Genomic DNA, 27,066 nt, shown 5'->3' with positions numbered 1-27,066 from the left:
TTTTCTTAAATCATGGCTCCAGCTCATAATGATTCAGATTCTTTTGCTAAAACATCAATTAACATGTCAGGGAGCCTTCTGTACCACTGAAGTGACACTTCATTTGCGATTCTAATTTTGGCTCACTATGGTGATGATATTAAAAATGGCCTGGCCATTGGCATTGTCTAGATTCCAGGCCCTAGGCCCAGAAGTATATTTTGCCAGAAGACTTTGATACTAATTTCAGAAAACACATTGGTGAAGAGAAGGAAATATTTGAAGAAGGAAGTGGGTCAGCTCAGGAAACAAATAACTGCCTCAATAACGTGTCCTCTGTCTGTGGCTGTTTGATTTTTCTTTCTGTGGGTGCCTTGAGAAAGGATCCCCTGAGAAGCCTATTCAAGGCCTTTCAAATACCCCAATTACATTTTAGTAGAAAGAAATGTGTATAAGTAGTGACAGCAAAGGATGAGCACAAAATCTGAAATTAATAAAAAAGGGCATTTTATTCTGAAAACAAATGTGATTAAATTTGAGTTAAACATTTATATTTCTACATAACCATAAACTTGAAGATATGAAATCCTTGTTGAAATCATATCTTTTCCCACAGAACTTTTAAGGATTTGTTCTTTAAAATGGGGTTTGTGTCTTAACAAAATGCTTTGGACATCTCCAACTTTTTGCTCCTGTATACTTTGCGCCCAGGGTAGTTCGGATAAATGCCAAACAAACACTTAATTTCTTAACATGGGCAGAGAGAATACAGTTTGTATGAATACAGATCATTTTTATGAAAACACTGTACTTGATGTAGATATATTTTTTATGTATTTGAGGAAAAAAATAGTGGAGGCTTCACTGTCGTTGCTTTTAAAAACATTATCAAACTGAGAATTCTAGAAAGTTGGCCAACTGTCATTTTTTTTGGAGTAGAGGGCAGACTTAGGTATATGCACGAGTTTTTGGTGAAACAGGACAACGCATTTAGCTGTGGTTGAAACTCCATGGGAAAATTTACTTTTGCTTCTTGTTTATTCAGCCTAGCTGGTCTGAGCTTTCTCAGATTGTTTAATGCTGAAGTCAGCAACAAACATCGGTTCTAAGAACTTGCCACTGCTCTGACTGTAGAGGAGAGCTTTGATTATGTTCTGGAAATAATGACTTTGGAGGTTTTGCTGTAACCTGAGCTTTCTGACAGTCACTGTGGCCTGAACTTCTTCCCAGTGGATGCATCCGTGAGATGAAGATGCCTTCCTGTAACTTGGGCAGTGAGGTACTTGTCCAACCATCGGCCTAGTAACCTCATGCAAAAACCAGTTTTTATCAGTTTCCCATTTTAGTTTCCTTCCTGGGACTGGTCTGTTGCAAATTATTTGCTGTTGGACTGCCATGCATTACAGTTGTCAGTTTCCTTGTCTTTTTAGTGAGCCCCCATTGGCTTCTTTTTTCACTAGATTGACAATGTTGTTACCTAAAGGGAAATGTTGAGCAAAGTAGTCATGACCCTGGTTTTTTCTTTTAATCTTAAAAAACAAACTGGTAATAATGCTGAAAATGAAATCTCAGATAATTTTAGGTAGAGCAAAATATGTTTCCATATAAGCTTTCTGCATAAATATTCTTTATTGTGTAGAATTTCTGATTTAATGGTATTTCTTCTTTGGGAACCCTGCATTTCTCATCTTTGTAAATGATGTTTTCTTTGATAGGCTGTAAAGTTTGACATTTATGTTGGATCATGAGTATTTCCCTGTTGACTTTGATTTGTGTTTGTTCCCCTGAATTTTATATTGTAAATATGTATGTAGTAGCAAGACACAGAGCAGCTATATGTTGTGCAACCAAACTTCGAAGCGTCTGATTACTAAAAGTTGAGGTTTTGGTGGGAGAAGTATTGTAAAAGATTCTGCTCTCCCTGTTTTAACTGAAAATACAGCTTTGGTGAACAGTTTTCTTAAGTGAAGGAAAAATTGCAGACCACAAATTTATGGTTTCTGTCTCCTTATTTCTTAATAACAAGCCTTTACATCTGCCCCTCCCTTAAAATGACATAAAATTAAATAAAACTACCATTTATTAAATGCCTACTCTGCCAGTTCCTGTGCTAGGCACTTTCATAGACATGATGTCATTTGATCTTTACAGCAACCCCAGGTGGTGAACATTAATGCCCCTATCTTTTTACAGAGAAGCTGAGGTTTGAAGAAGTTAAGTCACTGGCTCAAGGTCACACTGCTTGAAGGTGGAAATGTAGGTCTGCCAACTTCTGAGCTCAAGCACCTGCTGCCTATTGCAACTGGCAGATGACGCCATTCACATTCTGCTAGAAAAATACGCAGAAATAGACCAGCTCCTTTTCCAACTCAATCTGTGGATGTAGCATCTAATAAATGCAGCATATCTGCTAATTTAATTAAATATGTAATTTAAACTAACCCTAAGAGCTTATTTTTAATAAAGAATCTCCTTCCCTCCCCACTCCAGAAAAATTTTGGCAAAACTTTTTGGTTCTTGGTAACCCTGAAGAAATATGCTTCATTGAAGCAGGTTGTACCCCTAAGTTTCCAAAATTTCCAACGCTCTCCTCATGAAACTGTGAATAAGTATGAAGGAAGGAAAGCCTAGACTGGCAGTTGTTCTCCTTGAGCTGAGTTTGCACGGCTAAATTCAACACTTCCCTCAGACGGTCTGAGAGCTCCTCACATATTTCCACATAACCATGACGGTAAATATGTCACTAGGCTGGGTCAGAGAATGTTGTCTCACCTAAGTCTGGGAGCTCATTGTGGACATGTCAGTAACCTCATTCTTCCCCGGCAGCTCTGCTGTTGACTTCTGCCAGTGGCCATCTGCTTGGAGCTCCCAACAGGCTCAGCCTCCCACCTAAATTTGCTCTGTTGCCAGCTGGGAGCTGGAGGGAGGCCAGGTTCTTGGATGTGGCTGGAAAAGACAACTGAGGAAATCCAAAGGGATGAGTTAGCCTGAGAGGAAGCAGGAAGGAAACTGGAAGAAGAGACAAGGAGGAAAGAGATTGAACAGCAAAGGAGAAATGGTGACCTTTATAAAGATTACCCATAGTTCTGATATGAAATCATAAGAAGGCTTCAAGAAGTGGCTAAGAGTATGGGTTTTGGAGTGGAACTCTCTGGATTCAAGTCCGGCTTTGCTGCTGATTGCTGAGTGACTTTGGACAGATTACCTAAAACACTCAGATTCCTTAGCTGTAAAATGGGGGAGGTAATAGTGCCTACTACCTAAAGTTAGGAGGATTAAATAAAATGATCTATGTGAATGACTTAGCATAGTGTCTGGCAAGAGTAACTGCTCAGTAAATATTGGCTATACTCATAAGCCTGAAGGAGAAAGTTTTCATTAAAAACAAATAAATGTATTATATAAAGGATGTGTCAACAAATGTTTTTCAAAGGCACCACTGTAATTGTGAAGAGGATTTCCTAAAATGCTTTGAAAAGGACTGGAGAACAATGTCGATTCCTTCCTGTCATTTAGGTGTGTTTACATGTGGTAGTAGTGTTTTTCAATGTAAATATACTTTTTGTGAGTTACAGACAAGAGTTATTTAACTGGAAAAGACCTGGTTGTTATTGTTATTATTATTAAAATAATGCAAAGGTCAAGTGAAGAGAATGTCTTTGTCACTGTTTCAGTTTTTACATTGTGACTTTGGAGTCATTTGATGGACTCGAAAGACCATGTGTCCAGTATTTGGTATGTGATGATTTTAAATCGGAAGAGTACTTGATATTACCATCTTGCTCTTCCATGTCTTCAAAATGGAAACAATTCATTTATTCAAATAGATAAGCTTTGCAACTTCATACATTTACCCTATAAGATAGAAGCTTCAAGAATTTAGTCTCCCGGGGGCCAGCCTGGTGACAGAGTAGGGAAGTTTTCGTGCTCCGGTTGGCGGCCTGGAGTTCACTGGTTCGGTTGCGGGGTGTGAACCTATGCAGTGATCAAGCCATGGTGTGGCGGCGTCCCACCTAGAGGAACTAGAATAACCTACAACTAGGATATACAACTATTTACTGGGAATTTGGAGATGAAAAAAAAAAAAACGGGAAGATTGGCAACAGATGTTACCTCAGGGCCAATCTCCTCAAAGGAAAAAAAAATTTAGTCTCCCAGCATCAATGATAAAGAAACGAAGATGCTTAGAAGTTACATATACAATCCTCACTAATTTTGAACAAGAAGGCCATAGAACAAGAGCTAAATTGGATATTTCATCCTTTCCGATTCTAGAAGGGCAAATCCTGAGGCCACAGGAAAATGCCTTCTCATACTAGGAGGAAGTCTAAGATGTGGAAGCGAGGCCTGTTTGGACACAGGTTGGTATGAAGAATCAGCCAAAGCCTGTCATTGACTGAAACTAGAAATAGCTTCAGAGAAATCCATGGCCCTGAAAAGCCCTCAGATAGAGAGGATGCGTCAGAACGACACCAGGGCTCAGGGAAAACCTGGCCTGCAGCCCTCACCCTGTCATTTCTGAGCCCCGTGAGGATCAGGTGATGTTGGCTCCTTGTGGGAATGCAGTGTCATTGCTGCATCAATTCTCTAGAGGACCTCGATGTAGGACCTGACTTTTGAGAAACTCAGTTTACAGCATAATCTGCTGTGGTTGCTGTGTCAACTTTCCAGAGTGATACCCCTCATCTGCAGCAGGACACGTGAAGAACTCCTGCGCTTAATCTCAGAACTGGGGATCAGGTAGTGGTTCTCAGGATGAAAGGGTGCCTGGGGGTCTTCTGCTCTGACCCCGCTGAGAAAGTGAGTGGGGTGTGGTGTAGTGGGAGGTTTTTACTGTATCTTTAGATTTGCATTTTTCAGTGCTTGGGGTATTGCTCTTCTGTGAGTCATATGCTTTTCACTATTTTAAATCTTTTGTCACCACTTACAGGTACTCTGTGAAATTTGTAAATGCCTTTCTTCTCTTTCTTAAAATTGAAAATTGTGCCTTATCTCTCCCTGTCTATTTTTTATTAGTAGTTAGCAATGGTTTCTTCCATACTGTAATGTGAATTCATTAATTAATACTACTACTTCTAACTATTAGGCATTTATTCTCCACTAGGAAGTTTCTTTTTTTTTTTTTTTTGAGGAAGATTAGCCCTGAGCTAACATCTGCTGCCAATCCTCCTCTTTTTGCTGAGGAAGACTGGCCCTGAACTAACATCCATGCCCATCCTCCTCTGCTTTATCTATGAGATGCCTGCCAGAGCATAGCTTGCCAAGCGGTGCAAAGGTCTGCACCGGGGATCCGACCGGTGAACCCCGGGCCACCGAAGCAGAATGCGTGAGCTTAACCACTGTGCCACCGGGCTACGAAATTTCAGTAAGAAAACTAGGACTGCTACTATGAAAATTGTGTCCTTGGATGTTATTTATTTAGTCCAATATCTGGCCCCTCTCCCCCGTTTTTAATAGACGGAGCCTGAGGCCCAGAAGTGACTTCTCATTAGAAATTAGTGACAATTAATGACAGAGCTGATCACCAATGAGGAATCAGACACAAGGGATTTGAGATAGCTGCCATGGGTATTTCTTTCTAGATCGTGTTGCTGTGTGAGAGATCATTTTCCCACTGAGGGCATTTTTCCCTTTAGCGGGTTTTCCAGGTCTTCTATAATTTAGCGTGCTCTCTCCATCCTCCCTTTTCTTTTTCTTCAACTACGTTTTAGCCACACAGGGGGAATGGGAAGGACCTGACCATATCAACTATTTTTTTTTTTTATCTCCTGATAAAAGGTTAATATGGCAAGAAATTAAAATGCTAGCCAAAATGAAATTTGAAATGATTGAGTTTATTATCCATGTTTTGTGGCTGGCCCTATTACCTATCCTAGATGAAAAGGATCTGAAACCCTTGTGTCCTAATTTTTATGGTGGCTGAGTTACTACACTATTAAGATGACTCAATTCCATGGAGTATGTCCAATCACAGAATATCAATGTTCATTGTGCTTTCTCTCTATTTCATTTATCAGCAATGAATATTGCTGAATATTTAGCAAATATTCATGAACATTTTTGTGTTTAAGGTGCTTCCTTTTTAAATTGAAGAATAATAAATGTGTTGAATGATTTTACTTAGTTCTTGTCTAGCAGTGTTGTCATTTAGACGCACTTAGGAATCTTAAGAATGAAACCATGGTAAATAGGTAATGTTTCAGTAAACATTGTGGCTATTATGTTTTCCTTTGAACCAAGAGCAGTAAACTTTGTCATGACTTCAAGTGAATAAGCATACAAAGCAGGTTTCATTTCTTCAGTTTTTATTGATGTGCTTTGCTTATTTTAATGGCTTGCATATATTTTTTAATTCCAGTGTTAGTGATGATTTCACATAAATTCATACCAATATGAAAAATCTCAGTGTGTTCAAATTAGTTTTGTGGGTCTCTTCTGTTGCATACAATTGTGGTTTAACACTAAAACTGTAACGATATACATCCAGTACTATCAAATTTTCCTTTTTACTGCAAGCAGTATAACAAACTTTATTCTCTATAAAAGTAATTTTCATTTCTCTTTCAACATAATTTCTTTACTGTGAGAAAAGCCACCAATACTTAATTTAAGAATCCTTCAATCATGTATTATTTTCTTATTCTGTATTTTATAAAATCCATGAAAATTCTTTCCTCATCTCCACACCAATAAGGAGTTTTTCATTGTGATCTGAGGGACTATTATTTGATCTTTTAAAAAATTGGATGACATCATGCTGTTGCTTAAAATACTTTTGTTATTTACAGTTGGAATGACCTGTTCTCAAACATTGTTTTATTGCCCTGCATGTATTTTTTTAAAGAAAAATTGATTTCATTTATAAATTTTGATGAAAGCAAACTAATATTTAAATGTTATTGTTGGACAAGAATAAAATAATCAGTAGCAACATTTCATCCTTTTAGATCTTTGCCTCTAAACCTGTTTGATTTTTTTCTTCCCTGTTCCTTCATCCCTTACATCCAGATTACAATCCAGTTTTGTCAATCCTAACTCCAAAATCATGTTTCTCAAATCTGTGCTTTCCATTCCATTTCCACTACTACTGCCTGGATTCTCAAGGGGGAATCTGTAGCCCTATTGTGGGGGTACCATCTGCGTAGAGCTTGCTGGAAAGTAAAATAAGCTGGGAAGGGATGTTCTTGGAGATTTGGGGATAAACTGCAGATAAGAGACAGCATAATCATAATGAAGAAGCGCCAAAGTTATAGCAAGGAAGATGAAGATGTGCCCCACATTTGTAAATGAGGCAAAAAACTCAATTAGGGGGAAAAAAATGAAGAAGTGGACCAGACTAATCTATGTGGTCTCCAGGGCACCCTGCAGGCCTGAGTCTAGCTGCTTGGAAAGGCTTGCTGTGCTAGATGGCCAGGATCCCAGTTCAGGCTCGCCCCAAATTCCTTATCTTCCAACTAGGCACACTTTCTGCCCTCAGCACTTTCTGCTCCATTCCTTCCTACACACTATTGACATGCTAATCGATCTAAAAGGCCATCTTTCTACTTCGAATGATCATCTGCCTTCTCTTGCCCTTCAAACTGAGATCTGAGGCAACCTCTGCTCTGAAGCATTTTCTGTTTAGTTAAGCTGGAAGTGATCTCTTTCTCCTTTAATTTCCCACCTTTGCTGATTTTACTTTTCAGTTATCATATATCAAATATTTTTGTGCCATAGTTATTTTGTGTTTATATTCATGTCTTAGCTCTTTGAGCTTTTTGAGGATAGGGTTCATCAGTGCTTCTGCCTCAGATGACATAATGCCTGGCATAGAGTAAGTGCTTAAATTAAAAAAAAAGTTAAACAGTAAAATTTACTCTCTCCCCGTTTCTATGTGAAGTTCTATGAACTTTAACACATGTATAGATCTGTATAACCACACCATAATCAGGATACAGAACAGTTCCATCATCCCAAATAACCGTGCTATCCCTTTATAGTCATACCCTCCCCCTACTCCATCCCCTGTCAATCACTCCACTTCCTGTCAATCACTGATCTGTTCTCCATCCCTACAGTTTTATCTTTTCCAGAATGTCATATAAATGGAATCATACAGTCTGCAATCTTTTGAGACTGACTTCTTTCACTCAGCATAATACCTTTGAGATTATCCAAGTTTGTTGCATGTAGTAACAGTTCCTTTTTGGTTGCTGAGTAATATTCTATTTTCTGAATGTAACACAGTTTGTTGCTGAACATTTGGGTCGTTTCCAGTTTTTTGGCAACTTCAAAGAGCTATAAACATTTATGTACAAGTTCAGTAAGCTGTTTTTTTGTTTGTTTATCGACAGTATACCAGATTTCCCTTTAGCTTCGTCTTTCACCAGGGTGCGAGGCAGCAGGAATGGTCCAGGTGCCTGCCTTCTAACCTCCCCGTCTGCTTGGAACTTTTCCTGCGCCCAGGACCACCCTGCCTGAGTCTCAAATGTTTTTTCCTTTCCTGGTCATCTACCCAGAAAACACCTTCATTTCCTCTGCAACACACCCAAGGCCCAGGTGCACAGATCTCCGTGACAGCCTGGATGATAACTGAGCTACATCTTTAAACCCGTGATTTCCTGCAAGCATTTGGCAGCTGGGCCTACCCCGGGAGGCGGAACACGCGGGCGGCACCAGCAGAGATCTGAACTCTGGCGCCGGCTGAGCACTGGGCAGCGTCCGCACGACACGGCGCTCCCGTGCTGCCCCGCGCGCTCCCGCCCCAGTCTCGTCACCTCGCGAGATCTGGGCATGAAGTCCCGCTCCACCGCGTGCCCCACGACCCGGCGTGGCTGGACAGGAGTTGCTTCTGCCGCTGGAACACTGTGTCCCTCCGCCGCCACGCTCCTGAGCTTCACGTGCCGCTCCTTAGCTGCGGTGAGCACCCTTGCTAAGGCAACATTTCTGATGGCGAGTCTGCTGGCTGCCGGCTTCCTTCTCCTTCGTGTCCTCTGCCTCCCCAGACCCGAGCACAGGCCTCCAGATACGGCGCAGGCGGTATGGACCGCCACCTAGTAAGTGCTTTTTGAACAGATGAAAAAATTATCAGTGTAGTTTCCACCAATTGATATCATGAGCTGACATATGTAAGCAAAATTTGTGACAGGCCTCCTTGGAGGCTGAGAAGGAAAACTGTTTCCTTCTGCTGTACACACTTCTGACACCAATGTGTGCGGTTTCCACAGCAAGCAATTCTCCGACTCTGGACACCAACATGGTCTCCTATGATACAATTTAATTCTGACACTACCTGGAGTTAGTGCCAGACCCCACAAGTTAAGGGCTTAGTCCTACATACTGCCCCCCCCCCCCCAACCCACTTTAGACACCAATCACTAGTCCAGGTTGTCACCTGTGCTTCTGATTTGCTGGTTATAAATCAAATGGGCCTGTGACCCGACACCTCCCGCCGCCCCAGCCCTCCCGCCCCCAGTTTGATAATTTGCTAGAATGGCTCACAGAACTCAGGAAAACAATTTACTTACTGGTTTAACAGCCAGATGCAAGAGATGTATAGGGGAAGAAGGAGCTTCCATGCCGTCTCTGAGTGCCCCACCCTCCAGGCACCTCCGTGTAGTCACCAACCCAGAAGTTCTGCAAACCCCTTTGGGGAGGGTTTTTTTATGGAGGCTTTGCTACATAGCCATGCTTGATTAAAACATTGGCCATAGGTGATTAACTCAACTTCCAGTCCCTCTACCAGCCCCCCAGGTGAGGGGTGGGGCTGAAAATTCCAACCCTATAATCACATGATTAGTTCTCCTGTCAACCAGCCCCAATCCTGAGACTCTCCAGGAACCCCTAGACACATTAGTCATGTCATTAACATAAAGAAGACATCACTTCAGAGATTCCAAGGGTTTCAGAAACTGTGTGTCAGGAAAGGAGAAGGGAGACCAAAGGTATATTTCTTATTATGTACTATATATAATATTGATATATGTTATATACACGTAAATATGATATAAGATTATATATGCATATATAATGAGTAGTTCTAAAATAGACATACAATGTTCTTTTGGATTTCAAGAAAAGGTAGGATTATTTCTGGCTGATTAGGGGTATCACTGAGGCATAATCAATATTATTTGGATTCTGAAATCAAATAATTACTTTCCAAACAGAGGTTTGAGACTGCAAATCAAGGAAATGCATGAACATGTATAAAAATTTGTTTATTTTGTGATTTATATAGAATTGACCCTTTTTGGAATGCTTGCAAGAGGTCCAAAATGTCAGGTTGTAGCATTGACAGAATCATTCCCTGTGATTCAGAAATATGAAACTCTTTAAATACAGGTTTCTTAAGAAGTTGTCACTGTAGAGATTCTCAGACATTTCAAATAGACCAAGACATTCTCAGAAAAAGTCAAATAGTGCAAAACATTCTGACTTCGCCTTTTACTAACAGAAGGCAGTATGTTTTATGAAGTATGGCATAGAGAAAAATAATCCATCTTTAGAGAAAGCTGAGTTTTAGTCCTGGATTAGCTGCCAAACTAGCTGAATGACTTCAGGCAAGTCACTTAACTTCTCTGAGCCTCTATTTCCTTGTCTCTAAAATAAGGGTACTGTTGGCTACTAAGCAGGATGATGGTGCAGATTTCAAGAGAGAATGCACAGAAAATGCTTGTTGTATTATTCATTCAATAAATGTTAAGGTCCTGCCTTCTTTCCTTCTCTGAACTTTAACTTCCTTATCTTTAAAACTTTATTCTCATGGGTCAAACTGGAGTACAAGAGAGGATGTGGGACATAATGTTTTACTTGCTTATCTAGAAATTTGTGTGCTTGAAAGACGTACCTGTTCACAATTCACCCAATCAAAAAAGATAATAATCCAGAGCAGGAAACATTCTATAAATCATCTGATCTTAGTCTTACATTTTACAGATGAGAAAGTTTTCGTGTTTGAAGTTGCATTGGTTTTTTGTTTTTGTTTTTGTTTTTTTGGTGAGGAAGATTGTCCCTGAGCTAACATTTGTTGCCAATCTTCCTCTTTTTGCTTGAGGAAGGTTGTTGCTGAGCTAACATCTGTGCCAGCCTTCCTCTATTTTATGTAGGATGCTGCCACAGCGTGGCTTGATGAGTGGTGCCAGGTCTGCACCCAGGATCTGAACCTACGAACCCTGGGCTGCCAAACTGGAGTGCGTGAACTTAACCACTATGCTACCAGCTGGCCCCTGAAGTTACATTGTGAAGTGTAATGGGGGAGGTTAGGAGTAGTGATCCAAGCTTCCAAATTAAGGAATGTACTTCATGATAAATAAGGAATAATGATATTACTTGTCTAAACTTGAACTCAAAGATTCCCAACTGCTCTATAGAAATTAGTTTTTAGTCTGGAGTCTACTTTTTAGTTGTTTTAAAGGCTTTACTTTTTTTTAGAATCACATCAAAATTAAGAGGAAGATGCAAAGATTTCTCATATACTACGTGCCTTCCCCATTGTCAACATCTCCCACCAGACAGTACATTTGTTACAATTGATGAACCTGCATTGACACATCATAATCACCCAAAGTCCATAGTTTACATTAGGGTTCACTCTTGGGTTTGGACAAGTGTATAATGACATGTATCCCTCATTATAGTGTTGTACAGAGTGTTTTCACTGCCTTAAAAATCTTCTGACCAGGGCCAGCCCTCTGATGTAGTGGTTAAGTTTGGTGTGTTCTGCTTCAGTGCCCCAGGTTCATGGATTTGGATTCTGGGCATTGACCTACACCACTTGTCAGCCATGCTGTGGTGGTGACCCACATATAAAGTGGAGGAAGATTGGCATGGGTGTTAGCTCAAGGCTAATCTTCCTCAGGAAAAAAAAAATCTTCTGACTCCACCTATTTATCCCTGACCCCAACCCCCAACACAAAACCTGGCAACCACTGATTCTTCTACTGTTTCCATAGTTTTGCCTCTTCCAGAATGTCATATATTTGGAATCATACAGTATCTAGCCTTTTCAGATTGGCTTCATTCACTTAGTAATATGCATTTAAGCTTCCTCCATGTCTATTCATGGTTTGATAGTTCATTTCTTTTTAGCACTGAATAATATTTTGTTGTCTGGATGCACCACAGTTTGTTTATCCATTCACCAACTGAAGGACATCTTAGTTGCTTTCAAGTTTGGTCAATTATGAATAAAGCTGCTGTAAACATCCATGTGCAGGTTTTTGTGTGGGCATAACTTTTCAGTTCCTTTGGGTAAATAACAAGAAGCATCATTACTGGATTGTATGCTAAGAGTATGTTTAGTTTTGTAAGAAACTTACAAACTGTCTTCCAAAGTGGCTGTACCATTTTGCATTCCCACCTGCAATGAATGACACAGTTCCTGTTGCTCCATGTCCTCACCAACATTTGGTGTGGTCAGTATTTTGGATTTTGGCCATTCTGTGAGACTGATGTGCTACCTAGTGTGCTAACAAGGCACCTTGGCCATTCCAATAGGTGTATAGTGTATCTCGTTGTTGTTTTAATTTGAATTTCCCTGATAACATATAATGGGGAGCATCTTTTCATATGCTTATTTGCCATCTGTATGTATTCTTTGGTGAGGTGTCTGTTAAGATCTTTGGCCCGTTTTTTAATCTGGTTGGTTATTTTCTTGTTATTGAGTTTTAAGAGTTCTCTTTATATTTTGGATAATAGTGTTTTATCAGATGTGTCTTTTGCAAATATTTTCACCCAGTCTGTGGCTTGTCTTCTCATTCTCTTGACAATGGCTTTCACAGAATAGGAATTTTTAATTTTAATGAAGTCCAGCTTATCATTTATTTCTTTCATGGAGCATATCTTTAGTGACGTATCTGAAAGGCACCACTATACCCAAGGTCATGTTAGGTTTTCTCCTATGTTATCTGCTGGGAATTTTATAGTTTTGCATTTTACATTTAGGTTCATGATCCATTTTGAGTTAAATGAAGGGTGTAAGGTCTGTGTCTGGAGTCCACTTTTAAAATTAATTCGTATGCATGTTCCTAAAACACAGAGAAGATGGAAAAGCCATAGAACTATAATCAATGTATCAACAATGGTCAGAGGAAATTTAGAACTGGGTGTTGAGCAATTAGTATTGCTAGGAGTCCGTTGCACAAAGGGTTTTATTATCTCTCTGAAAGGTCAAAATTTGAGGGTAGTGAACATCATTATTTTCCAAAGAAGAAAATACTAAGTTGAATTTAATAACCTGTAGGTAAATGGGCTTTACGGCAATCGTTGCCAAAATTATGGAATGAATTATAAAACAAATAATGAGTTTCTAGAAAAGTAAGACATTCTCTTACATAATTATAACACAATCAAGACACACTGAAAATTTAACCCTGTTATAGTACTAGTTTCCCAATTGTCTTACTGATGCCTTTTATAGCATTTTTCTTCTTAAATCTAGGATTTCTTTTTCTTTTATTTTTACACAGATAGTAACATATTTAGTCCTCACTTTTCCCCCCTTGTTTATTTTTTGTTGTTATTTAAAATTTTATCTTGGTGATAGCTATGTCTTTTTAAGATGGCCCCCCCCTTATTCTTACATAAAGGGTGTCATATTTTACACCTTTTGGGAGAGGTTATTTTGCTTTTGTTGTTATTGTTTAAAAATTTATCTTGGCAATTATTCTCTATATGTACATGAGAGTTTTATCACTTTTTTTAATTGCCAAATAGTATGGCTATTTGGCAATAAAAATACTGTTTAGCAAATAGTATTTTATTCCAGTGTATGGCTGTAGCCTAATGTATTTGACCAGGCTGCAACTGATGGATATTTAGGTTATTTCTAATCTTTTATGATTACAAACAGTGCAGTGATAAATAACATTATAGGTATGCCATTTTACACACGAGTGTGTCTGTTTCTAGGATGAATTTGCAGAAGAATTGCTGAGTATGTACATATATTTCCATAAATATTGTCAAATTACCCTGATAGAATAATTGCTCTATGTCAGCAGTGTATGAGCATGCCAGTTTATCCAGAGCCTTGCCAACAAAGGATTTATTAAACATTATTGTGATTTTTGGGCATTATTGATAGGTCTTCTGTCTCCTGAAGGCTTTTCTCTCAAGCTCATAGGAGGGCCTGGATTCCTCTATTTAGTTTTACCACCCTTAAATCCATTCCGGATAGAGCTGCTCAAAATTGTTTTACCACTCTACTTAAAATCCTGCAATGACTTCTCTACAGGACAAGATAAGGACTTCTCAGCCTGGCTTACTCTAGTTTTCCCTTGTCTCTTTAACCTCATCCCTCTCTACTCCTCAATACCCACCACTTCTTCCCCACCTCTGCTTTAACCTTGTCCAGTCTTTAACCTTGTCCCAATGTTTGTCTCACCTCCAGCCTGTGCAAAAGCTGCTGTTCTTGCCCAGAATGCTTTGACCCTTTTTAATCTTCTTTCTTTACCATCCTGGTCTGGATCAGGTACTCTTTTTGTGTGCTGCCCAGCTTCTCAAGTTTACATCTCTCCCTGAATTTATCAGGGTTGGCATTAGGCTTGTCTGCTTCTTCTAGTAAATTTCTTGAGGTCAAGGACCTTGTCTTAATGTTTGTTGAGTAGAGCAGTAGCACAGAATTTGGGCCAGGAAATGTTAGTTAAATATATACAGTCATCTCCTAAAAGGCATATATTCCCAGGATATATGTCTGCTCACATTCTTTTGTTAGTGTAGATGTGTGGGTTTTTTTGAAGAAGAAGATTAGCCCTGAGCTAACATCTGCTGTCAATCCTCCTCTTTTTCCTGAGGAAGACTGGCCCTAACATCTGTGCCCATCTTCCTCTACTTTATATGTGGGACGCCTGCCACAGCATGGCTTGACAAGCAGTGTGTAGGTCTGCACTCAGGATTCAAACCAGCGAACCCCACGCCCTGAAGCGGAATGTGCAAACTTAACCACTGCACCACTGGGCCGGTCCCAGTGTAGATGTGTTTTTATATATATATATATATGTATATACCTTTTTTTTTTTTGGTTTAATTTCTTCTTCTGTTTTGAGTTCCTCAAGGTAGAAAATTAGGTTATCGACTTGAGGTATTTTTTCTTTTCTAATGTAATTGTTTACAGCTATAAATTTCCCTCTGAGCACTGCCTCCACTGCATTCCATAAATTTCAGTGGGTTGTGTTTTCATTCTCATTTGTCTATAAGTATTTTCTAATTTTCTTTGTGATTTCTTCTTTGATCCATTTGTAATTTAAGGATGTATTTTTTAATTTCCACACACTTGTGAAATTTTCACTTTTCCTTTGTTATTGATTTATAGTTTCATCCCAATATTGTGATCAGAAAAGACATTTTGTATGATTTCCGTCTTTTAAAATTTATTGACACTTGTTTTGTGGCTTATTATATGCTCTATCCTGGAGAATGTTCCATTTGCACTTCAGAAGAATGTCTGTTCTGCTGTTGTTGGGTAGAGTGTTACATAGGTATGTCTGTTAGATCTAGTTATAGTGTTGTTCAAGTCCTGTTTCCTTACTGATCTTCTGTCTAGATGTTCTATCCATTATTGAAGCGATGTTAAAGTCTCCAACTATAATTGTAGAGCTATCTTTATCCCCCTTCAATTCTATCAGTGTTTGCTTCATGCATTTGGAGCTCTGTTGTCAGTTGCATAGACGTTTATAAATGTTGTAGTTTCTTGATGAATTAGCCCATTTATCAATATGCAGTGTCCTTCTTTGTTTCTTTTTAACAGGTTTTGACATAAAGGCTATGTTGTCTGATTTTAGTATAGGTATCCAGCTCTCTTTTGGTTAATATTTGATGGAATGTTTTTTTCTATCCTTTTTCTTTCAATCTATTTGTGCCTTTGGATCTAAAATGAGTCTCTTGTAGACAGCATATAGTTGGATCATGTTTTTTCATTCATTCTGCCAATCTCTGCCTTTTGAGTACACAGTTTAATCCATTTACACTTAAAGTAATTACTGATAAAGAAGGACTTACTTCTGTCGTTTTATTTGCTTTTTACATATCTTATACCTTTTTTGTCCCTCATTTCCTCCATTATTGCCTTCTTTTGTGTTTAGTTGACTTTTTTAGTAGCATTTGGTTTGTTTCTCTTCTTGTTTCCTTTTGTATGTATTTAAGATATTTTCTTTGAGGTTACCATGGGGATTACATTTAACATGCTAAATTTATAACAATCTAATTTGAATTAATACCAACTTAAATAGCATCCAAAGACTCTGCTGCTATACAACCCTGTCCTCCCTCTTCTCATGTTGTTATAGTCACAAATTATATGTTTATACATTGTATGTCCAGTTACATGGATTTTTATTTTTTTTTAATGCATTTGCCTTTAATCCTGTAGGAAATAAAAAGTGGAGTTATAAGCCAAATGCAGTAATACTTGCTTTTATATTTGCCTGTGTATTTACCTTTACCAGAGATCCTTATTTTTTATATGGCTTTGAGTTAGTGTTTAGTGTCCTTTCATTTAAACCTGAAAGATTCCCTTTAATGTTTCTTGTGGGTTGATCTACTGGTAATGAACTCCCTCACTGTTTGTTAGTCCAAGAATGTCTTGATTTCTCCACTGTTTTTGAAGGACGGTTTTGCTGGATTTAGACTTCATGGTTGACAGTTTTTTTCTTTCAGCACTTATAATATGCCTTCCCACTGTACGGCCTGCATGGTTTCTGAAGTCAGTTGTTAATCTTATTGAGGATCCCATTTCCTGAAGAGTCACTTCTCTCTTGCTGCTTTCAGGATTCTCTCTTTGTCTTTTAATAGTTTGATTCTAATGTGTCTAAGTGTGGATCTCTTTTAGTTTGCTGCTTGGAGTTGGTTGAGATTCTTGGACTTGTAGATTCACGTATTTTATTAGATTTAGGAAGTTTTAGCCATTAGTTTCTTCAAATGTTCTTTCTGCCCCTTTCTCTTTCTCAGGCTCTCATAATACGTATGTTGATTCTCTTGCTGGTATCCCATGGGTCCCTTAGGCTGTGTTCACTTAAAAATTTTTGTCTTCTTTCTGCTTCTCAGATTCAATAATTTCAATTGTCCTATTGTCAAGTTTGCTGATTCATTTGCCTGCTCACATCTGCTTTCGAAGTCCTCTAGTGATTTTTTTTCTTTTCAGTTATTTTACTTTTCAGCTCCAGATTTTCTGCTTGGTTCCTTTTTATAATTTCTGTTTTTTTATTGATATTCTCAATTTATTCCTATGTCCTCTTCCTGCTTTCCTTTAGTTCTTTATCTCTGTTTTCCTTTAGTTCTTTGAGCATACCTAAAACAGTTGTTTAAAGTCTTTGTGTAGTAAATATGATGTTTGGGTTTCCTCAAGGAGAGTTTCTGTCAGTTTATTTTTTCCTTTGAATGGGCTATACTGTTGCACTTCTCTGCCTTGTGATTTTTTTTTTTGTTGAAAACTGGACATTTGCTTATTATAATATGGTAACTCTGAAAATCAGATTCTGCTCTTTCCCTAAGGTTTGCTGGCTTTTTTCCCTTGGTTGTTGAAGACTGTAATCATCTGCTTAGTGACTTTTTGAAGCTATTATTGCAAAGACTGTCTTTCTTATTGTGTGAGGTCACTGAAGTCTCTGCTCCTTAGCTGGTGTTCAGCTAGTGTTATGATATATTTCCTTAAATGCCAGGAGCTAAAAACAAGACAAAACAAACAACAAAGAGAGAGAGAAAGAGAGACAGAAAGAGAGAGAGACAGAGGGAAAAACCACCTCTCCCAGTCTTTGCAGTTTCATTCTGTGCTGGTGCCCTATTTTAACACTTAGCAGGCTGGCTCCTAACCTAGGGATCGGTCAAGGTGAAAGCTTAGGGCATTCTTAGTTTTTTTCTCTGTATGTATCTTTCCTTGGGCATGCATATGGCTTTCTAAATTCTGAGTGTACATGGCTGCTTTGTAATGTCCTAATTTCCCCCCAAAATTTTCCCGAATTTTTGCCTTAGGCAGTCTATTGTATACTTAGACTGTAACCTTTTGCCCCAGGTATCTGAGAGTTGTTGGTTTGGCTTGCAGTGTTTTTGAGCAATGCTTGCTACTTTTCTGGCCTGATTTCTGAGTTAGGCAGAACAGAGATGATTGTCTTGCATCAGTCCTTCTGGTTATCCAGACTGGTTAGAACAGACATACCCAATTTGTGAATAAGGTCTGCTCTGCTCCCTCCTGAACCCGGGAAAAGAGTCCCACACTGGGAATACAGGTAGCCACTGCATCAAGACCAAAACCACTGCCATGCCAGGGCAGGGATAGGCAAGAGCAAGTAAAATTGCCACAAAATTTAGCTAACATTTTGAAGCCTTTTTCTTGTTTGCTGGAATTCTGACAAAGGTGGTTCTGACAGTTTCTCCTTGTTTTCCAGTTTTCTGTGGGAAAAAAGTGTTTGGAACTGCCTACTCAACCATTTTGCTGATGCCACTGTGGGGACCTGGAAGTGGCCACCCCAAGATATGTCTCTTTGGCATCAGGATTATTTGAGTCTGATTGCTTTTGATAAACTGGGACAGGGAAGGAGGAATGGAACTTGCCCTTCGTTAGGACACATTTACATTTGTAAGGTAAATCTCTATCTGTAAAGTTGCCTCCCTCTCTGTACCAGGAAGAAGAAAGGTGATGACCTTCTCTCTAAAAACTCTTAATCAATACCAAAGGCAAGGACTTAAATCTGCATTTTATTGTGCTTCTCTGGTAACCTCCTGTAACTGACTTCCTTCCCTCTCTCAACGTTGGCGTCTCCTTAAAGATTAAGCATCTTTCTTTGGGCTGCGAACGGGTTGCGGGGCTCATCTGTGACCCCCCCCCCAGCCTGAGGTAACACACCTGCCACCCCGTGGCGTCCACTGAGACAGCAGACCTATCTGCCATTTCCATCAAGCGCTGTGCTGACAGAGCAGCCTCGTGACTATTGTAAAAGGGACATTTCAATCACATGTGAAACACCCTGTTTGGGGGTATATAACCACTATGTGCACCCCACTTCTTTGATACCCTTTCTTCCTTCCGGAAGAAAGGCCCTGGGCCATGGTTCCTCATAAAGCTTTGTTTAATTTTCTCTTGCTATTCTGTCTCATGTGAATTTAATTCGTTCTCTGGCCAGACGAACCCACATTTGGGGAGAGGAAATGTCCTCCTCCCCTACACCACTTAGTGCACATGTTTGACTCTTCAATTAGACTCTGTGTTCCTGGAGAGCAGGAGCTGTGGTTAATATTTATAGTTATCTTCTTTTTGGCATTTAGTGCACAGTTTTTAAAGAAATTGGATTGAGTATACATTCACCTTGAACAGAGCTGTAGATATCATTTGCTGAACACTCAAGTATTAAGTCATTTGTTCACTCACTAAATATTTGTCGACCTCCTCTTGTATTTGAGGCAATAGCTGAATTCTAAGGATGAATCTGAGAGACAAAATCTTTTCTATAAAGGATCTTAAATCTAAAGGAGGGGAGACAAACAATAAATTCTTAAATAGAGCAGCAGATCAGTTATTGTTTGTTTTGGGAGGAGTTTCTTTTGGTAGTGGCCTCTTAGATAATGGGAAACTGAGACTAGGCTCTGCGAAAGATCTAGAGACAACCTCTCTCCTCTCCCTCATTCCCACCTCGACCCTTTGACCTTAGAGAAGGAAATTTAGACATTCAAGGAAGTGCTGAAGAAGGGCTTTCTCATAGTTTTCCAACTGCTTTGTTATTTGGTTGGAGATTCTGAAATCTAATTTTTGGCTCATCCTCATTGTTTAGCTTTGACTTCAAGGTTTCTGTAGTTTATCTCCTATACTTCCCCTCCAGCCTCCACCCTCTGACTTGAGGATGTCATAATGCTTTATTTGGTATTTCAAATGTAGATAGTTATATCTTCAAAATTTGTTCTCTGCATGCCTAACAATTGAATTTCTTGAGGATAACAGTAGGGATATTAAATTACATTTCAATTTTTTAAGAGTAGTTGGCTAAGATACCAGCTGCTTGTCAAACCTTTTTTTCAACAAATGTTTCGGGAATTCTTATATGCTTGGAGAAGATTTTTGTATTTGATTGACTTCTCCTTCATAGCTAGGTTATTATACAACAGCCTACAAATAAGAGACAAAATGAAAAAAATCACAAAACAAAACTGTCATGAAACAAACAAAAATAACAGTGCTAGTCTCCTCTCCTCCCCTAGTTACGCTATTTTGAATCCTAGCTTTAAAATATTGACTCCTGTGGGCTAATGCTGTTATCTCAATGGAGTGTAAATGCCACATGCTTACACTAAGTGAGTAAAAGAGTGTTTTTGAAGTTATCCAAAAGGATTGAAGAGACTCAGAATAATTTTTCTTTTGCACAAAATCAGCATTAAGGTCAGTTAATGGCAGACAGTTGTGCCATTATATCATATTTTTGGATTTAGTACTATCCTTCAGGGTATTTCAAATTTAAATAAACAGTTGAACAAAACCATAGAATAATGGTATACTTTTGTAGTTTGTTTTCACTGGATTGGCTTGGTCCAAATGCTGAATATTTGAGGATAGATAGCTCAGCTATTAGTGTGCCCCATCAGAAAAGCTCTCTCATTTACTTATTCATTTAACAAATATTTATGGAATGCCCAGTGTATGCCAGGTATTGGTGGTGAATAAAGGTGACAAGGTTCTTGCCTTTATTGAACTGAGGTCTGGTTTAGGAGACAAACAGTAAACACATAAATGAATAGTACGAATTGTGAAAAGTGATATGCAGAAATGGACAGGTGCTGTGTTAGGGAATAACAGGGCTACTTACTTCAGTTGAGGCAGTCATTTGAGAAGATGGAGTTAAAATGAGATTGATGAGAAGGAACTCTCCAGGCAGAGGAGTGAGGGATGGTGAAGCTTTCAGATCCAGGGGAAGGAATGTGCCTTGAAGCTGGAAAGAGCTTGTTCTATTTAAGATACAGAAAGTAGGGCTGGCACAGAGTGAAGGAGAAAGAGAGTCCTTAGGACAAAGTTGGAGAGTTCGGCAGGAGCCAGATCATCTAGGTCAGTGCCAATTCTTGAACTGGGTCATGATGGCATAAATACAGAAGTTGAAAATAAGCATGTAAAACCTTTTAAATGATTTGACAGGGTGGTTTTATATCTATTCAATCTAATAAAAAATTAGACTTGTATTTTGATGTCCTTTTTTCTGGTTTCATTTTTTCTAGTAATTCATTTTTATTATATCTTATAAAAGTATCCATCAGAGAGGGACTGGAAGTTAAAAAAAATATAACCTGGTCCTTTACCATAGATAATAGTTTGAGAAGTGCTGCTGTGGGTGTCTTATAGGCCCCAGGGAAGAGTTAGATCTTCTTTTTGGTGCAAACAGAAGTTGTTGAAAAGTTTTAAACAGGAGAGTCACACGAATCAATTTATCTTTTAAAAAGACAACTATGGAGCTAGTTTGGCTAAGATGCATGTCAAAAAGTGGACTCCCTTGCCATATGGGGGACATATTCCTTAGGCATTTTATTGACGCATGAACAGGAAAAGAACAATGGAAAAGAGGATTACCGAGAACAGAAACACTGCCTCTTAGAAATAGTAAGGAATGATACCTAAGCTGTTATTACAGTTGAATAGGAATTCCGTAAGCCTTTTTCTTCTTCAGCCCTTTGAGGGAGGAAAAATGGAAATACATGTGTAAGAAAAAGAAATTATTTTTCAACAGAGCGATAGTGGTTGCCATGTGGAGAGTGGATTGAGAGTTGTTGAGGTGGAGGTGGGGAGACCTGTTATGAAGACCATTGCAGTGTCCAGGGTAGCTTGCATTAGGGTTCTGGCAGTGAAAAGTTAGGTAGTGGATAGATTCTAGATATATTTTGTATGTGGACTCAACAGAACTTGTTAATGAAGATTGGATGTGGTGGAATGAGGGAAAAGAAGGAGTCAAGGATGATTCTTGAGTGTCTGACTCAACAACTGATTACATGATAATGTATCATTTACTGATGTAGGGAGGACTCAAAGAGCAAGAGATTTGGGGCAGGGGTGGCAATGAGAGCACAAGGAGCAGTGTGGGTAGGGGCAAAATCAAAAGATGTGTTTTCTATATGTGGAATTTAAGATATGTGAAACATATAAGTGTAGGTGTCAAGCAAGCAGTTGGATATATGATAGTGGAGCTCTGAGGAGAGGTTCTGGTCTCAAGATGCACATTTGGGGTGATAAGTGTATAGGCGGTATAGATGGTATATAATGATATAGAAAGAGAATAGTTGCCATTGCTGGAGCTTGAAGAACTCCAACCTTTAGAGGTGATCTCAAGAAGAAGGGCCAGCAAAGGAAGCTAACTTGGAAGGAGTAGACAGAGAGAGGAAGAAACAAGAAGAGTGCAGAGTCATTGAAACCAAGGGAGAAAAGAGTTTAAAGAAAGTGAAAGGAATGGTTTTAATTGTGTGAAATGCTGCAGAAAGAAATAATAAGATTAGGAGAGAGGTTGTCCTAGTTTTAGGATTATAATCTTAGCAACATAGAGGTCACTGGTGACCTCATAGTTAAGATTCTAATTATTCTTCCTGTAAAATAAGACACTTTTCCTGTAAGAATGGTCTATGTGGAGATGGTGATCTTCAGTCTTGTGATAACCTCTCCCTTAGCCACTGAAGTCCTTTCCCAGCCTAATGATACAAGCACTCCCATCAACATGCCAAAACTGGCTCTTACCTAGTCCTGGCATGCCCAAGGCAGAGTTTTGTAGGTACTGCATAAATGCTACTAAGCTCAAGGTTTCTACCAGACTCTTATATATTTCTTCTGCTTTAAAATACTGTTGCTTGTGCACCAACTTTCCTGTGCCCCCAAACCAACAGATGTCACATCTTTTTGTGTCCAATTCCTGTATATCTCCATTTGCATTTGTTTGTATAGCACCTTTAGACTTTTTGCCTTGACACAAATGTGGAGCTTCTGTAGGATGGTTCTTCCAGTAATTACTCTTCAATGGCACATCCTGCAATTGCTGACAAGAGTTGCTTCTCTCCCAAATTCTGCTGGATGCGTCTGTTGAACCTCTAACCTGTTGCCCACTTGGGAAGGAATGGTTTTTGCATGTAGATTGTAGAATTGTAGATTGCAAAAGACGTCAGAAAAACAGGAAGTGACTCTTACTCACACTTTAAATGATATAATCCCAGAGTGGGAGGACTTTTGATCTCATATGAACAAGCTTTTCCTGACCAACAGTTGTAGGAATCCCGTCTGTAATGTGCTTACCAAACAGATATCCAGACCCTGCTGCTAGCCCTTCAGGGAGCCAAAGGGTGCTACTTCCTGAGGCATCTGTTCCATTTTGGAACAGCTCTAAGACAAAGAAAATGTTTTTATTGAACCAAGGTCTACTTTAACTTCTACACACTGATTCAAGTTAAAATTTTTAAAAGAAGTTTTTTTTTTAATTTATTTTTTATTTTTATTTTTTTTATTTTAAAGATTTTATTTTTTCCTTTTTCTCCCCAAAGCCCCCCGGTACATAGTTGTGTATTCTTCGTTGTGGGTTCTTCTAGTTGTGGCATGTGGGACGCTGCCTCAGCGTGGTCTGATGAGCAGTGCCATGTCCACGCCCAGGATTCGAACTAACGAAACACTGGGCCGCCTATAGCGGAGCGCGCAAACTTAACCACTCAGCCACGGGGCCAGCCCCTAAAAGAAGTTTTTACTTTGGGAGTAAGTCTGCTTTTCTTATGGTAGCCCTTCAGATATATGAAGGCAATTTTTATTGTTACCCTAAATCTTCTTTCCTCTTAAAAAATGGGACTGGAAAATAATCCAGTAGGTTGTCGCTGTTCTCTCAAGGCTGGTCACCAGTGTCCTCCTCTCTCAGGCATCTGGATCACCAGTTATTATGCTTTATCCAATGGAAGCAGAGAGTGCTGGGTACGGGCTGGGATGAGAGGAAGGGGTTTGATTTAATGTTTGAGGAAGCTCTTCCCACCTTCGGCCTGACAGCCATTACAAGAGACAGCTGGTGCAGGGAATGCTTTATGATATGCCTCTTGAGAAATCTGGACAAGTGATTATTTAAAATATGTTTCAACAAGTTCACACATCTCTGAAAAACTATCATTAGCACCTGTGGTGGCTATGATTGTTGAAGAAGCCTGGGAAAACATTCCCTGAAGCAATATAGAGTTAATAAAAGTGATGAAAGTTCTGTCAGGAAAGCAAAATATATGTTTACTTTTTGTTCCTATGCTGATTTTAGGAAACTAAAAGCTATCTTGTGTCCTATGTTTGGTCCAGTAGTAACTCTAAAGATTGTGACAGCTCAAAGAGTGTGGTGGTGGTTACTGTGTTAAACACTTCACATGTGTGGTAGATTCAAAATAACCACAAACTTTTTTAGCACCCCACTCAGTGAGAGGTAGGGTTTCATTCTCTTCCCCTTGAGTCTATGCTGGCTGTTGTGACATGCTTCATCAGTAGAATGCAGTAGAAATGACTCTCTGGGACTTAGGCTATGTTAAAAAAAGGCTTCTGGCTTTTATTCAGGCCTCTTGGAACAGGAACTCTTGCAATCCAGTTGCCGAACTGTCAGCATAAGTTGCGCTGTGGAGAGGCCCACTGGAGAGTAACTGAGGCCTCTGGCTGACAGCCCTGGGTGGTCTCCCACCCGACAGCCATCCTGGAATGGAATCACCTCCAGCCTCAATGGAATCACCTCAGCTGATGCTTTGTGGAGTAGAGATGAACACCCAGCCAAACCCTTACTAAATTTCTCACCCACCAAATCATGATCAAAATAAAACTGCTGTTTTAAGCCACTAAGTTCTAGAGTTGTTTGTTACGTAGCAGCAGATAACTAGACTGCATTCATTAACTTATTCAATTCTCACAATCACCCTATGAGGGAAGTACTATTATTTATGCCATTTTATTGGTGATGAAATTGAGCCAGAGGTGTTGAATAATTTGCCCAAGATCCTGCAACTATGCCAGGGTGATGGGAATTGAATCAAGGTCTTTCTGACCCCAGAGCCCCATTTTTAACTTTCAAGCTAAATTATTAACATAATCCCACTGTTTGGATCTCAGTTGACATGAAAAAGTAAATTTATGTTAATTGGGCATGTTGAACTTTTAGTTTTTCACATGCTATTGCCTCTTTTTAATCTTAGCATCATGGTGGTTTGTAAGCAGATAAGGAATTTTGGAATCCCAGACAGTTAGCATAGTCACTCTCCATGGGTCCAGTGCTCACGTATCCACATCAGCTCTGCGGACCACATCTGGGGTCACCGAGGTAAGCACAAAAAGGTTCTGAGTAGTGAGAAATGGAACAGAAACCACAACTTGCAAAACTGTGCCATAACTTGCAGAGCAGATAAACTTGTACCAAACCATGAGATGCGACAAACTAAGCTCTGACCTCTTTAACACCAGCTCATTCAAGATAAGGTCACAAACTGGACCTAATAGTAACTGCATAAGGACTTGTATCTTTTAGGGATAAAAACCACTGATAGTTCTAACTCACCTAGTTTATAAATTCTGACTTATCTCTGTCCAGACCTTGCTCATTATCTTCTGCCCTAAAGCCACCTGATAACAAACCCTGTCCCCAAAACCTGTAAGTCCCCTTCTCTAACTGCCCTAGTTTGAGATGTGTCAAGTTCTCATGGCATGTGTTCCCCTTGCTGCAGGAAGCTAGTAACTCCATCATTTTTTATTTGACCACAGGTGTGTTTTGGTGATTTTTGGTGGGTGGACTTTAATAGCAGAAAAAAAGATATGAGGGAGCCTAGCTTAGGTGACAGAAAACGAAAAATCAGACATCAAACCTTGAGGAATGTATTAGTTTGCTAGGGTTGCCCTAACAAAATACCACAGACTGCATGTGTTAAATAATAAAAATTTATTCTTCACAGTTCTGGAGGCTGGAAGTCCAACATCAAGGTGTTGGTTTCTCCTGAGGCCTCTCTCTTTGGCTTACAGATGGCCATCTTCTTACTGTATCCTCTCATGCTGTGTGTGTGCATCCCATGTGTCCCTTTGTGTGTCCAAATTTCCTCCTCTTTTAGGGACACCAGTCAGATTGGATTTGGGCTACCCCAGAGGCCTCATTTTACCTTAATCACCTCTTCAAAGGCCACTTCTGGGGCCGGCCTGGTCATGCAGTGGTTAGGTGTGCATATTCCGCTTCGGTGGCCAGGGGTTTGCTGGTTCGGATCCCGGGTGCGGACGTGGCACCGCTTGGCAAGCCATGCTGTGGCAGGTGCCCCACATATAAAATAGAGGAAGATGGGCACGGATTTTAGCTCAGGGCCAGTCTTCCTCAGCAAAAAGAGGAGGATTGGCTGCAGATGTTAGCTCAGGGCTAATCTTCTCAAAAAAAAAAAACCAAAAAGGCCACTTCTCCAAATATAGTCACATTCTGAGGTACTGGGGCTTCAACCTGTAAATTTGTTGGGGGACACATTTCAGCCTATAACAAGGAATGTGCATGCTTGGGGCTATTTTGAATAGGTAAGCTGGCTTGGGTTTGGGGGTACTGAAGGAGTGGCCTTTTTTTCCTTGATGCTCTACTCTCGTCATTCAGCTAAGTGTGGGCCAAACCTTGGTTGAGACTCCCTCAGCTGGAGGATTGTGAACAACACATCAGTTGACTCACCAGGACAGGCTCCCTGAGCAAATTCCATAAAATGTATCATCCTAGGTGGTTTTGCCCTCTGTGATACAGATGATGGATAATATTCCCGAGTACAATACACCCTGTGTGGTCAGTTCCTATCACCCTCAGGCCAGCTCTAACTGCCCCTTTCTTTCTCAACCAATGAAGTATATTAAGTGCAAGTGAATGATGGTGATATTATTGTAGGGATAGCAAGACCATTCTAATTCATTTAAAAAAAACAAATAGTTTGCAAACTTTAGCTATTTGAAACCCAGCAATTTGTTGTCTTGGTGTCCTCACATCCTCCAGCCTCAGGAGACTGCCTGATCCTTTAATAATGAGTACAATTGCTCCGACATTAGTTCCATGTGCTCTTGGGGTCCAGTGTCCAGTGTTCTCTCAGCATCTCCAGAAACTTCTATTTCTTCAGGTCACAGCCTGCTCTAATTTGTGGCTTCTTCTGCATCCCCCT

At 39.6% G+C, this 27,066-nt stretch overlaps 1 long non-coding RNA gene across 1 annotated transcript in view; it reads left to right on the top strand.

Annotated features, from left to right (window-relative positions):
• Positions 1 to 4,519: 4,519 nt before the first annotated feature.
• LOC103540681 (uncharacterized) overlaps positions 4,520 to 27,066 on the top strand; it is a 314,942-nt gene continuing 292,395 nt past the window's right edge. The window contains exon 1 of the long non-coding RNA XR_011531695.1: positions 4,520 to 4,779. This is a non-coding gene — a long non-coding RNA (uncharacterized lncRNA). The remainder of the gene's footprint in view (positions 4,780 to 27,066) is intronic.

This window comes from Equus przewalskii, chromosome 22 (assembly GCF_037783145.1).
Source record: "Equus przewalskii isolate Varuska chromosome 22, EquPr2, whole genome shotgun sequence".
Lineage (NCBI taxonomy): Eukaryota > Metazoa > Chordata > Mammalia > Perissodactyla > Equidae > Equus > Equus przewalskii.
This window is presented reverse-complemented; position numbering and strand designations above follow the sequence as displayed.